Source organism: Puma concolor, chromosome B2 (genome assembly GCF_028749965.1).
Source record: "Puma concolor isolate L17-30 chromosome B2, mPumCon1.1.hap2, whole genome shotgun sequence".
Lineage (NCBI taxonomy): Eukaryota > Metazoa > Chordata > Mammalia > Carnivora > Felidae > Puma > Puma concolor.
Genome location: NC_141671.1, coordinates 24,349,697 through 24,362,030, shown reverse-complemented (window position 1 = coordinate 24,362,030; position 12,334 = coordinate 24,349,697). Strand labels below are relative to the sequence as shown.

General features: G+C 38.4%; 1 long non-coding RNA gene across 1 annotated transcript; it reads right to left on the bottom strand.

Annotated features, from left to right (window-relative positions):
- Nucleotides 1-405: 405 nt before the first annotated feature.
- LOC147580797 (uncharacterized) lies at nucleotides 406-11,502 on the bottom strand. Its single transcript, XR_015250782.1, has 3 exons — nucleotides 11,380-11,502; nucleotides 3,186-3,245; nucleotides 406-630 (listed from the first exon to the last, which is right to left on the bottom strand). It is a non-coding gene; the product is annotated as an uncharacterized LOC147580797 (long non-coding RNA).
- Between the last annotated feature and the right edge of the window lie 832 nt (nucleotides 11,503-12,334).

Here is a 12,334-nt window from a genome sequence, read left to right as displayed (position 1 = left end):
CTTTCCTTTATCTAAATAATATTCAAACATCCCTAATAAAGATAGCAAATACTTCTTTGAAGTTTCTATGTACTTAGAATTGTCTATGTCTTGAACTCATCCAAACTTTGCTGATAGCACAGATGACCAAAGTAAGCAGGAATGATGAAGTTAGTTAGGGGCTCTGACTCTGAGGAGTCTGCCCACTCCTGCTGGTTTCTTCTCCGGTCTGGGTGCAATCATAGGAATGAAGGACTAGAAATCTGTAGAATTGCCATAACTAAGGTTCTGTACTACTTAGGGTTCTTCAGGGAAACACAACCAACTGGATGTGTATATACACATATATTTATACATATATTTATTATATACATGTATTTATGTAAATGTGTATAATGTAAAAATAAATAAATAAACAGACACATATTTATGTATAGATTTATTTTAAGTAATTGGCTACATGATCATGGAGACTGCCAAATCCAAAATTTGCAGGATAAGCTGGCAGTCTGGAGATCCAGAGAAAATCCCATGTTGCATTTCCAGTTTGAAGGTCATCCGTATGGAAACCCAGGGAAGAACCCATGTTGCAAATGCCGTCTGTTGACAGAATTCCCTCTTGCTTGAGGATGGTCAGTCTTTTGTTCTTTTCTTTAAAATTTTTTTAAATGTTTATTTTTGAAAGAGAGAGAAAGAGACAGAGTGTGAGTGGGGGAGGGGCAGAGAGAGAGGGAGACACAGAATCTGAAGCAGGCTCCAGGCTCTGAACTGTCAGCACAGAGCCTGATGCATGGCTCAAAGTCATGAACCATAAGATCATGACCTGAGCTGAAATCAGATGCTTAACCCACTGAACCACCCAGGCGCCCCTCTGTCTTTTGTTCTATGCAGGCCTTCATCTGATTGAATGATGCCCACTCATATTATGGAGGGAAATCTGCTTTACTCAAAGTCCATCAGTTTATAGGATTAACCTATAATCCTAAAACCTATCCAAAAATACCCTCACAAACACATCCAGAAGAATCTTTGACTACATATTTGGGCACCATGGCCTAGCCAAGTTAATATATCAAATTTACCATTACAGCCTCTAATTATATGTTCTCCTTTTCCTTTATTGACAAAGGCCTCAGGACCAACTGGTTTTCCTCTCTTCTTTAATGGCTGTCCCCACCTCATGGTTGCCTCTGGTTCTTCTGCTCCCAAGCCTGGCTGAAAATCCTTTCCAACAATCCTGAAGACAGGCATATAGGCCTATTTTGTTTGTGAGGTTTTTCAACTGATAAAGACCAGGAACAAACAAGATACAATAAAAACTACAGATGTGGAGATTCCAGGCTTAAAAAATCATGCTTGGTTTTTCCCATCTTCAACCCAGTTCTTGATTCCCTTTCTGAGGTAGTAACTGGAACTGTCTGGCTTCTGTTGTCTATGTATCTCCTTGAAGGTAGATCTTATCCAACCACTGGTCTCTGACCACCTGAAGTTCCAACAAGGTAAAACATACCCCAATGCAAGGGCCTTTGATCTGAGGAAGATTGCTTGCATTTATGATGAAATTTTCAACTCCCTGCTCTTCAAGCCCTGTTCTTCAAGCAAGAATATTCCCTTGGGTTATATTCTCCCTGGAGTCTTGTCCCTAGAGAGGAATTTATAAAATCCTTAGACACTGTGTGTAACCATTTCTAACTGGGCAGAAAATAAGCTATTCGTCCTCTCTTTTCTGCCTCTCACTGCATACCAGTAAAGTCGGGAATTTCCACCTTTTCCAAAGAAGAGAATGCTGTTGTAACTGTGTTGAAGCCCTGAGCCCCACCCTCTGGCTCAGCCTGGTCATCAGCCCAGACCCAGCTCCCAGTGCCCCCTCTTTTATCCCTGTCCCCTCCTCTTTCCAAAGCCAAGTCAGATGGGCAAAACAGTGGGAAGTTTTGGCTTTTTCTCTCCTCTTCTTAATTGTTTGGACTCTTGTATGAATTTTACTGTCATTATTCAAGAGAAGGGAAAAATAGGCCAAATCTTAAGAATGGCAGAAACCATCAGAAGAGGGCACAGTGTTAAAATATGTGTGGAGCCCTTATTACATTTATTTTTTTTTTCTCGTGCCTTCTTTTCCATCTGATAAAGATGAGTCCATGACCTCACCATTTGATGCCTCCATGACCCCAGCTACCTTCTCACTGACCTCAGTCTCACTGCTCTCTCTACAAACCCTCTGCCCTTCAACCCATCTTCCATATGGCTCTCAGGATATTATTTCCTAAAACATCCTCTTCAGAGAGATGTACCCCCATACAAAACTTTCAGTGGACTCCCAGTACCTACCCCAGATTTTCCACAATCTGACCACAATCTTTCCACAATCTGACCCACCTTTTCCAATATGTCTACACACTCTCTCATGGATTCATTGGTTTATCTATTCTCTCTATTAGATTTATCTAATAGATTTATCTATTCTATCTAATAGATTCTATCTATTCTATCTATGTGCCAGGTCCTAGTGATACAAATCTCTGTTCTCATGGGCTAACAACCTGGTCCAGAAAATGGAGACTCCAATAAGTCATTTCAATTAAGGAGGCAAGACAAGGCACCAGGATCCTCTCCCACATTTGTGTGAGCAAAACCTCTGTTCCCACTTGGCTGGTTTCCTCATTGACCACTGAAAAGGCAACACATTCCTTCCTCTGAACATTTGCTCAATGATCACCCCTCTCTGTCCTGTCCTCCCACCCCAAATCCTATCTGTCCTTGAAGGCCCACATCATTTCCAGCCTGTTCCATTGCGTTTTTTCTGACCATGAAGCCCACACAGAACCATCATTTCTGTGTAGTCACAAACACTCATAATGAGCCCACAGCATGGTTCTGAGCAGCATTTGATGCCCTGCAATCGGCATTCTGCATTCCAATCTATCATGAGGGAATAGTCATCCCCAATCCTCTTAGCCAGGGTAGCTCACGTTGGGGGGGGGAAGCAAGAAACATATCCCTATCCACCCTTTATCCAGCCCTCAATGCTCTAGGCACTACACATATGCCACCTTGTTTCTGCATAGCCTCTCTGCAAATATTGATTACATCTGCTTTGCAGCAGGGGAAAGACTAAGGCTACAAAAGGTAAAAGTAACTTGCCAAAGTTCACCCAGGTGGTCTGATTGGCTGCAGGATATGCCCCCAGGTCTGTCTCCTGAAGCACTCACCTGCTTTTCCGGCCACTACTGCCTCCCTGGTCAGCACCGCTGAGGGTCAGAAGCTGCTTCCTGTTCAAGGGGGAGAAGCATGGTGGGAATCCCAGAGCCTGTACTTGCTGACTTTCTAATTAGGGACAATATTCCCTCCAGCTTCTGCATTGCAAAATACAGGAAAAGCTTCCATGCCTGAGCACATGAAGCCTCAGGACCCCTGCTCAGCCTCCCCCAGCCCTGCCTCACAAGCCTGTGATCTGACCTGGGTTGTTACTCATCTTCATTCAGAGGCAGACAGCATAGCATGATGACAGTGTGGCTCACAGGGAGCCGAGAAGGATGAAAAGAAGTAGCAGCCATGAGCGTGTGCTGGGTCGGGGAGGCAGACTATGACACTATGCTAGAGTCAGAGATTCAGATTCCAGCCCTGTCTCTGCTGCAATATTAAAAGGTGTCATTTACTGTATGCTTATGTGTCGGCCACTGAGCTAAACTCTTCACATGTTCTGTCTCATTTAATACTCTAGTCACTAGAGGCTAGCATGAAATGAGTCACTAGAGGCTAGCTCTTCCAGTGACATCTTATTTCACTGGGTGCCATGTACAAGCTTTCTCAGCTTCTCTGCAGAGCCCTTGGGACAGGCTGTGTGTTTGAGGCTGTCAGGTTCCCCTGGGCCCCAAGTGAAGCACAAAAAAAGGACACATCACTGAAGTTGGAGACATGTCCAGATGAGGAGGAATTCCAAACCAGGACAAAGAAATTCTTTCTCCACTTCCTGCAGATACACACATGTACCGCCACCTCAGCCAGCCACTCCTTCATTCTCTACCAGCTCTTACAGCTTCTTAGCCATTCCCACAATGTCTCTATTATTCTACTGGGCCGTGGAGAATGTGCTGATTTCACCCTGTATCTACACATACACACAGATGCACACACGTGCATGCACACACATTCTTACTCATAGAACTGAAGGATGGGAGTTCTGGAGGGATACTCAGACATTCTCTAATGGGCAATAATAAAAACATCCTTCTATATCAGAAGTGTTTCTCCACATTAATCCACTCAAAGAGTTAAACTAGGAGTTTGAACTGGCCTGTCATTTCCAAGATCGTGTCTCTCGTTTCCCTTCTGATCCCTGTCTCCCCAAGATTCCCTGAAGGCAAGAAAATGGTTTATCCTTATTAGTAATGCTTCACAATTTATTTTCACATTTATCAGTCTAACAGAATACTAGCCCACCCCAGAAGAACAACTCACAAGTTGAAGGTTGGGTGGAAGGAGGTCACATCAACCCTCCTCTGCCTCCCATTACCTTTGGATTCAAGATAGGGTTTTTTTCCAGCTGTATTCACAAATAAAATTGCGTATTTTAAAAGTGTACAACGTCAAGACTGAAATATGTATACATTGTGGGGTGCCTGAGTGGCTCAGTCCGTTAAGCATCTGACTTTAGCTCAGGTAATGATCTCACAGTTCATGAGTTCCAGCCCTGCAGTGGGCTCTGTGCTGACAGCTCAGAGCCTGGAGCCTGCTTCAAATTCTGCATCTCCCTGTCTCTCTCTCTCTCTCTCTCTGCCCTCCCCCACTCACACTCTCTCTCTCAAAAATAAATAAAACATTAAAAAAATTTTTTTAAGAAATATGTATATAGTGTGAAATGATGACCACAATTTAGTTAATGAATACTTATGTCCATCATCTTACATAGTAACGACTGTGGGTGTGTGTATGTGTGTGTGTGGTGAGAACACTTAAGATCTAGTCTCTTAGCAACTTTCACGTATACAGTAGTGTTGTTAACTATAGTCACAATACTGTACATTATATCCCCAGAACTCATTTGTCTTATAACTAAAGTTTGTAGCCTTTGACCAATCTCTCCCTATTTTACCCCTCAGCCCTGGGCAGCCACCATTCTTCTCTGTTTCTAGGAGTTCAAATTAATTTTTTTTGGTTAAACTTATAAGTGAGATCATACAGTATTTGTCTGTGTCTGGCTTATTTCACTTAGCACAATGCCCTCAAGATTCATCTGTATTGTCATGAACAGTAGGATTTCCTTTTTGTGGCTGAATAATATTCCATATGTGTATGCATCATACATTATATATACATGCATACATATATGTATGACATACACATATACATATATGTATACATATGTACATATGTACACATGTATATATGTACATGTGTGTACATATATGTATATGTATGTATGATACCATTGAAATTTTGATAAAGGATTACCTTGAATCTGTAGATTGCTTTGGGTAGTATGGACATTTTAACAATACCCATTCATCTCTTGATGGACACTTGGGTTTCCATATCTTGGCTATTGTGAATAAATCTGTAATTAACTTGAGAGTGCAGATATCTCTTTTTGAGATACTAAGTTCATTTCCTTCAGGTATGTATTCAGAAGTGGATTTTCCAAATTATATGGTAGTTCTACTTTTAATTTCTTGAGAAATCTCCATTCTGTTTCCCATAGTGACTGCACTAATTTATATTTCCCCCAACAGTGCACAAGGTTCCTTTTTCTCCACATCTTTACCAACACTTGTTGTTTTTTGTCTTTTTGAAATCTTTTGTCTTTTGAAATAACAGGTTTAGGTGATATCTCATTATGGTTTTGATTTGCATCTCCCTCAGGATGAGTGATGTTGAACACTTTTTCATGTACCTGTTGCCTATTTGTGTGTCCTCTTTGGGAAAATGTCTGTTGAGGTCCTTTGCCCAGTTTTTAATTGGTTCTCTGCTTTTTTTGCATTTGCATTTGCATTTGCAAAAAAAAGCAGAGAACCAATTAAAAACTGGGCAAAGGACCTCAACAGACATTATAGCTTCAAGACATATCAGATCTAGGTTGTTCAAATGGTTTCTCCCATTCCATAGGTTGTCTTTTCATTATGTTGATTGTTTTCTTTGCTCTGAAGAAGTTGTTAGTTTCATGTAGTCCCTCTTCTTTATTTTTGCTTTTCCTTCTTGGGGTTTTGGTGTCATATCCAAAAAATCACTGCCAAGACCAATGCCAAGGAGCTTTTTCTCTCTTTTCCTCTAGGAGTTTTATGGCTTCAGGCCTTACATTTAAGTCCTTACTGCATTTTGAGTCAATTTTTTGTGAGTGGTATTGGGGGCCCAGTTTTGTTCTTCTACATGAAGATATCTAGTTTTCCCAACACCACTTGTTGAAGAGATTGTCCTTTCCCCATTGTGTGTTCTTGGCACACTTGTCAAATATCTGTTGACAATATATGTAATGGGCTTTTTCTGTGCTCTCTATTCTGATCCATTGGTTGAAGTGTCTATTTTCATTTCCCCTACCATACTGTTTTGATTACCATAGCTTTGTAATATGGTTGAAATCAAGAAGTGTAATATCTCCCACTTTGTTCTTTCTCAACACTGCTTTGGCCATTCAGGTATTTTGTAGGTCCCTAAGAGGTTAGGATTGCTTTTTCTATTTCTGTAAAAGATACCACTGAAATTTTGATAGGAGTTGAATTGAATCTGTTGATTGCTTTGAGTAGTATGTACATTTTGACATTAATTCCCTAATTTGTGAATATCAAATATCTTTCCATTTATTTGTATCTTCTCTAATTTCTTTTATCAAAGTCTTACAGTTTCAGTGCAGGCTTTTTATCTCCTTGGTTAAATGGATTCCTAAGTATTGTAAATGGAGTTGTTTTCTGTTTCTTTTTCAGATATTTTGTTATGGTATATACAAATGCAACTGATATTTGTATGTTGATTTTATATATTGAAACTACACTAAATTCATTAATTAGTTCTAACAGTTTTGTTTTTTTTTTTTTTTTTTTTTTGGTGGAGTCTTCAGGGTTTTCTGTATATATTAGATTATATCATTTGCAAACAGAGAGAGTTTTACTTCTTCCTTCCTGATGTGGATGCCTTTTATCTTTTTCTTGCTCTGGCTAGGACTTCCAGTACTATCTTGAATAAAGGTGGCAAAGGTACACATCTTTGTCTTGTTCCTGATCTTAGAAGAAAAGGCTTTCACCTTTTCATAACTGAGTATGATGTTACCTGGGTTTTTAATATGTGATCTTTACTATGTTGAGGTACATTCCTTTTACAGCTAATTTATTGAGTGTTTTTACCATAAAGAATGTTGTTTCTTCAAATGTTTTTTTCTGCATCTATTGAGATTATCATATGATTTTTATCTTTCATTCTATTAATGTGATTTAAAACTGATTTCCATATTATCAAAGCATCCTTGTGTCTTGGGAATAAATTCCACTTGATTATGGTATATGATCCCTTAATGTGCTGTTGAATTAAGTTTGCTCATTTGTTGCGGACTTTTGCATCTATGTGCATCATGCATATTAGCTAGTAATTTTCTTTTCTAGTAATGTGCTTCTCTGGCTTTGATTCAATCTTGGTAGTTTGTATGTTTCTAGGAATTTTTCCACCCTTCTAGGTTATACAATTAGTTGGCATATAATAATTCATAGTAGTGTCTTATTGTCCTGTGATATGAATTGTAATATTTCTGATTTTATTCAAGTCTTCTTTTTTTTCTTATTTAGCCTAGCTAAAGGTTTGTCCATTTTATTTATCTTTTCCAAAAAAGCAGCTTTTAGTTTCATTGATCTTATCTATTTTTTAGTGTCTATTTTATTTATTTCTGCTGTCCTCTCTGTTATTTCCTTACTTCTACCAACCCTGGGCTTAGTTTTTTCTTCTTTATTTAGTTAAACTATAAAGTTAGGTGGTTGGAGATACTATTTTTTTCTAACATAGGCATTTATCTTTATAAACTCTCTTATAAACTGCTTTTGCTTCTTCCCTTAAGTTTTTTAAAAATTTTTTTAATGTTTATTTATTTTTGAGAGAGAGACACACACAGAGGGTGAATGGAAGAGGGGTAGAGAGAGAGGGAGACACAGAATCGAAAGCAGGTTTCAGGCTCTGAGCTGTCGCACAGAGTCCAATTCAGGGCTCGAACTCACAAACCACGAGATCATGACCTGAGCTGAAGTCGGACACTGACCAGACGGAGTCACCCAGGTGCCCACCCCTTAAGTTTTGGTATGCTGTTTTTCCATGTTTGTCTCAATATATATGTTATTATTTTTAAATATTTTATTTTATTTTATTTTATTTTATTTTATTTATTTTATTTTATTTTATTTTTTGAGAAAAACAGAGAGACAAAGCATGAGCAGGGGCGGCGGGGGGGGGGGGGGGGCAGGTAGAGAGAGAAGGAGACACAGAATCTGAAGTAGGATCCAGGCTCTGTGTTGTCAGCACAGCTCGATGTGGGGCTTGAACCCACAAAACATGAGATCATGACCTGACCGAAGTTGGATGCTTAACCGAGCCACCTAAGCACCATTCAATATATATATTTTTTAATTCCCCTTTTGATTTCATCTTTGATCCATTGGTTGTTCAGGATTATATTGTTTAATTCCCCATATTTGTGAATTTCCCAGCTTTTTTTTCTATTTATTTTTTTGTCTTGTACCATTGTGGTCCAAAAAAGATACTGTATATAATTTCAATCTTCTTAAACTTGTTAAGACCTGTTTTGTGATCTAACATATGACCTATCCTGGAGAGTGTTTTGTGTGCACTTGAGAAGAATGTGTATCATGCTCCTGTTGGACTGAATGTTCTGTTGGATCCATTTGGTCTAAAGTATAGCTGAAGTCCAATGTTATCTCATTGATTTTCTGTCTGGATGATCTATCCATTGTTGCAAGTGGGATTTTGAAGTTCCCTGCTGTTATTTTATTACTGTCTATTTCTCTCTTTAGATTTGTTAATATTTGCTTAATATATTTAGGTGCTTCAACCTTAAGTTCATATGCATTTTCTGTTATTGTATCCTCTTAAGTAATTGACCCCTTTATCATTATATAATGACCTTCTTTGTCTCTTGTTACAGTTTTTTAACTTAAAGTCTATTTTACCTGATATAAGTATAGCTACTCCTGCTCTCTTTGGTTTCCATTTGCATGAAATATCTTTTTGCATCCCCTCACCTTCAGCCTATGTGTGTCCTTAAAGCCGAAGTGAGTCTGTTACAGACAGCATACAGTTGAGTCTTGTTTTTCATCCATTCTCCCACTCTGCCAACTGATTGGAGAATTTAACCTATTTACATTTATGCTAATTATTGATAATTAAGGACTTTTGCCATTTTGTTAATTTTTTTTTTTGGCTGTTTTGTAGTTGCTTTGTTTCTTTTTTCTCCTCTTACTGTCTAACTTTGTGATTTGATAATTTTCCATAGTGGTATGCTCAGATTGCTTTCTTTTTATCTTTTGTGCATCTACTATAGGTTCCTACTTTGTCATTACCACAATACTTACATTAAACATCTAATAGTTTTAACAGCCTATATTAAGCTGATATTTAATTTCCATCAATACAAAAAATCTACCCTTTTACTTGCCCTTCCACACTATATTTTTGATGTCCCAGTTTATTTCTCTTTATATTGTATGTACATTAGCAAATTATTATACCTATAGCTTTTTCATTCTTTTATGTTTTAACTTTTATACTAGAGTTAAGTGATTTATATACCACTACTACATTATTAGAATATTCTGAATTCAACTACTTATTTTTACCAGTGAGTTTTATATATATGTTTTCATGTTACAATTTAGTGTCCTTTTATTTCTGCTTGAAGAACTTCCATTAGCATTTTTTGCAAGGCAGATCTAGAGGTGATGAACTCTCTTAGCTTTTGTTGTGTTTAAGAATCTTTGTCTCTTTCTCATTTCTGAAAGACAGCTTTGCCAGTTCAAGTATTCTTGGTTGGCAAGGTTCTTTTTCCTTCAGCACTTTGAATATATCACCTCACTCACTTCTGACCTATAAGGTTTCATCTGAGAAATCCACTGATATCTTGTGTATGGGGGGCGCTTTTGTATACAATGAGTTTCTTTTACTCTTATTGTTTTCAAAGGTTTCTTGTCTTAGATTTTTGAGTTTTATTACCATGTGTCTCAGTGAAATCCTCTTTGGGTTGAATCTCTTTGAGGACCTATGTACTTCATGTACCTGAATGTCCATCTCTCTACCCAGGTTTGGAAAGTTTTCAGCCATTATTCCTTTAAATAAGCTGTCTTTCCCCTTCTCTGTGTCTCTGTGTCTCTGTCTCTGTCTCTCTCTGTCTCAGTCTCTCTCTCTCTCTCTGTCTCCCCTCCCTTTCTCCCCATCCTTCTTCTGAGCTGTTCATAATACATATATTGTTTCACCTCTTGGTGTCCTCTAATTCACATAGGCATTCTTCACTTTTCCATTCTCTTTTTCTTTTGTTTTCTGACTGAATAATTTCAAAAGATCTGTCTTTGAGTTCACAGATTCTTTCCCTTGCTTGATCAAGTCTGATATTGATGCTCTCTATTGCATTTTTTTAATTTCATACATTGAATTCTTAAGTTACAAATTTTGGGTTTTTTTTAATGATTTCCATCTCTTTTTGAACCTCTCATTTTGTTCATGTATTGTTTTCCTGATTGCATTAAGTTTTCTATCTGTATTCTCTTGTAGTTCATTGAGCTTCCTTAAACAATTATTATGAATTCTTTGTCAGACAATTCTCCATTTCTTTGGGGTGGGTTACTGGAAAATTATTGTGTTCCTTTGCTGGAACACATTTTATTTTATCTTGTGTGTGTGTGTGTGTGTGTGTGTGTGTGTGTGTGTGTTCCTTGAAGTCTTGCACTGTTGTCTTTGCATTGAAGAAGCTGTCACCTCCTCCAGTCTTTACTAACTGTCTTGGGAAAGAAATACCTTCACCAGTCTGTCCAGTTAAAGATTTTGAGGCTTTCTCAGAACTTTTCCTTTCTTGAACACACTTCACACTTCGTCATGAAGTGCACATGAGCCAGTTAGGTGAACCACAGGTGAGGCATCCTCAGTGTCTTGAGGGTGGGCTTCCTGATGCAATCTGTGAAGCATTTATTAGACTGAATGGCAAGAAGTTAATAGCATCCTCTTAATTAGTTCTGATCCCCAGTTGCTGTACCTCCAACCTCTCCCAAACCCTCAGAAGCATCCTGCACAGCTGGGGAAGTTGGTGCCCATTCATACACTGTTGTCTTTCCCCATGAGAGAAATGTAAGCCAAAGGAGTCTCTCTTGGCACTAAGCAATGCCAGCTTGGGAGAGGGGTAATGCAGGAAAGTGAAAATGTTTATCTTACCCTCTTCAATGCACCCAATCTCTGATTTTTTTTTTTTTTGATCCAAAAGAATGCTGGAACTTCCTCACTGGACTTCTGGACTCCCACAAAAGTACTTTCATCCATGAGTGAGTGTCAAACCAATGTCCTGTGGAGGGATGACAGTAAGAAATTCCCATTCTGCCATCTTGCTGACATCACTCTTCTCAGGATTTATTTTAGATTTCATGATTCTCAAATACCTCTTCTTCCCAGAGATGCCTTCTGCATATCTTTAGGGGAGATGGGATCAAAATGTCATTAATTCTAGGGGACCCTAAGCTCTCCTTTACTTTTTAGGATGTAAAAGACTTCTACTAATTTTATAGATTTGGTGACCTCTCTTCCTGTCAGTTCAAGGTAGATTTGATAATGAACATTTTCAAATGTTTCTGGAAAGCTTCCTCACTCTCATCTTTCTTGAGTTTATACTCTTGTTCCTGCTTTTCTTTTTCTCTCAGGATAATGTAGCAGTTAAAACCTAGTGCTTTGGGATTGACTTGCTTGGACTCCAACACCTGCTAACTAGATTTGTGAGCTTACTTCTTAGATGGGAAGATATCTGCTCAGGTGGATTAAAAATTAAGTAGGATAATGCTTGCAAAATGCTTAGCAGAGTGACTGACACATACTAAGAGCTTTTAATTGGTTATTTATTGTTCTTTTTCATGCAGTTATAGGCATTTATTGTTCACAATGCTTATCCACCCCTCCTCCCCACCACCCATCTGTTATAGGTTTTAGCTATAACCTGCAACAAAGACAAATAGTGTAGCAGAAGCCTTTTGAGCAAGTAAGTTAACTTCTTGGAACAACTTAAAACTAGAAATGATGGATTTCTTCACAGAACCCAGGATTGGCCCAAACCTGATTTGGAGCATAAATAGCTCTGGCTATGGGAATCTCAGGGCTAAGTGAATACAGCTAAAAGCCAAAT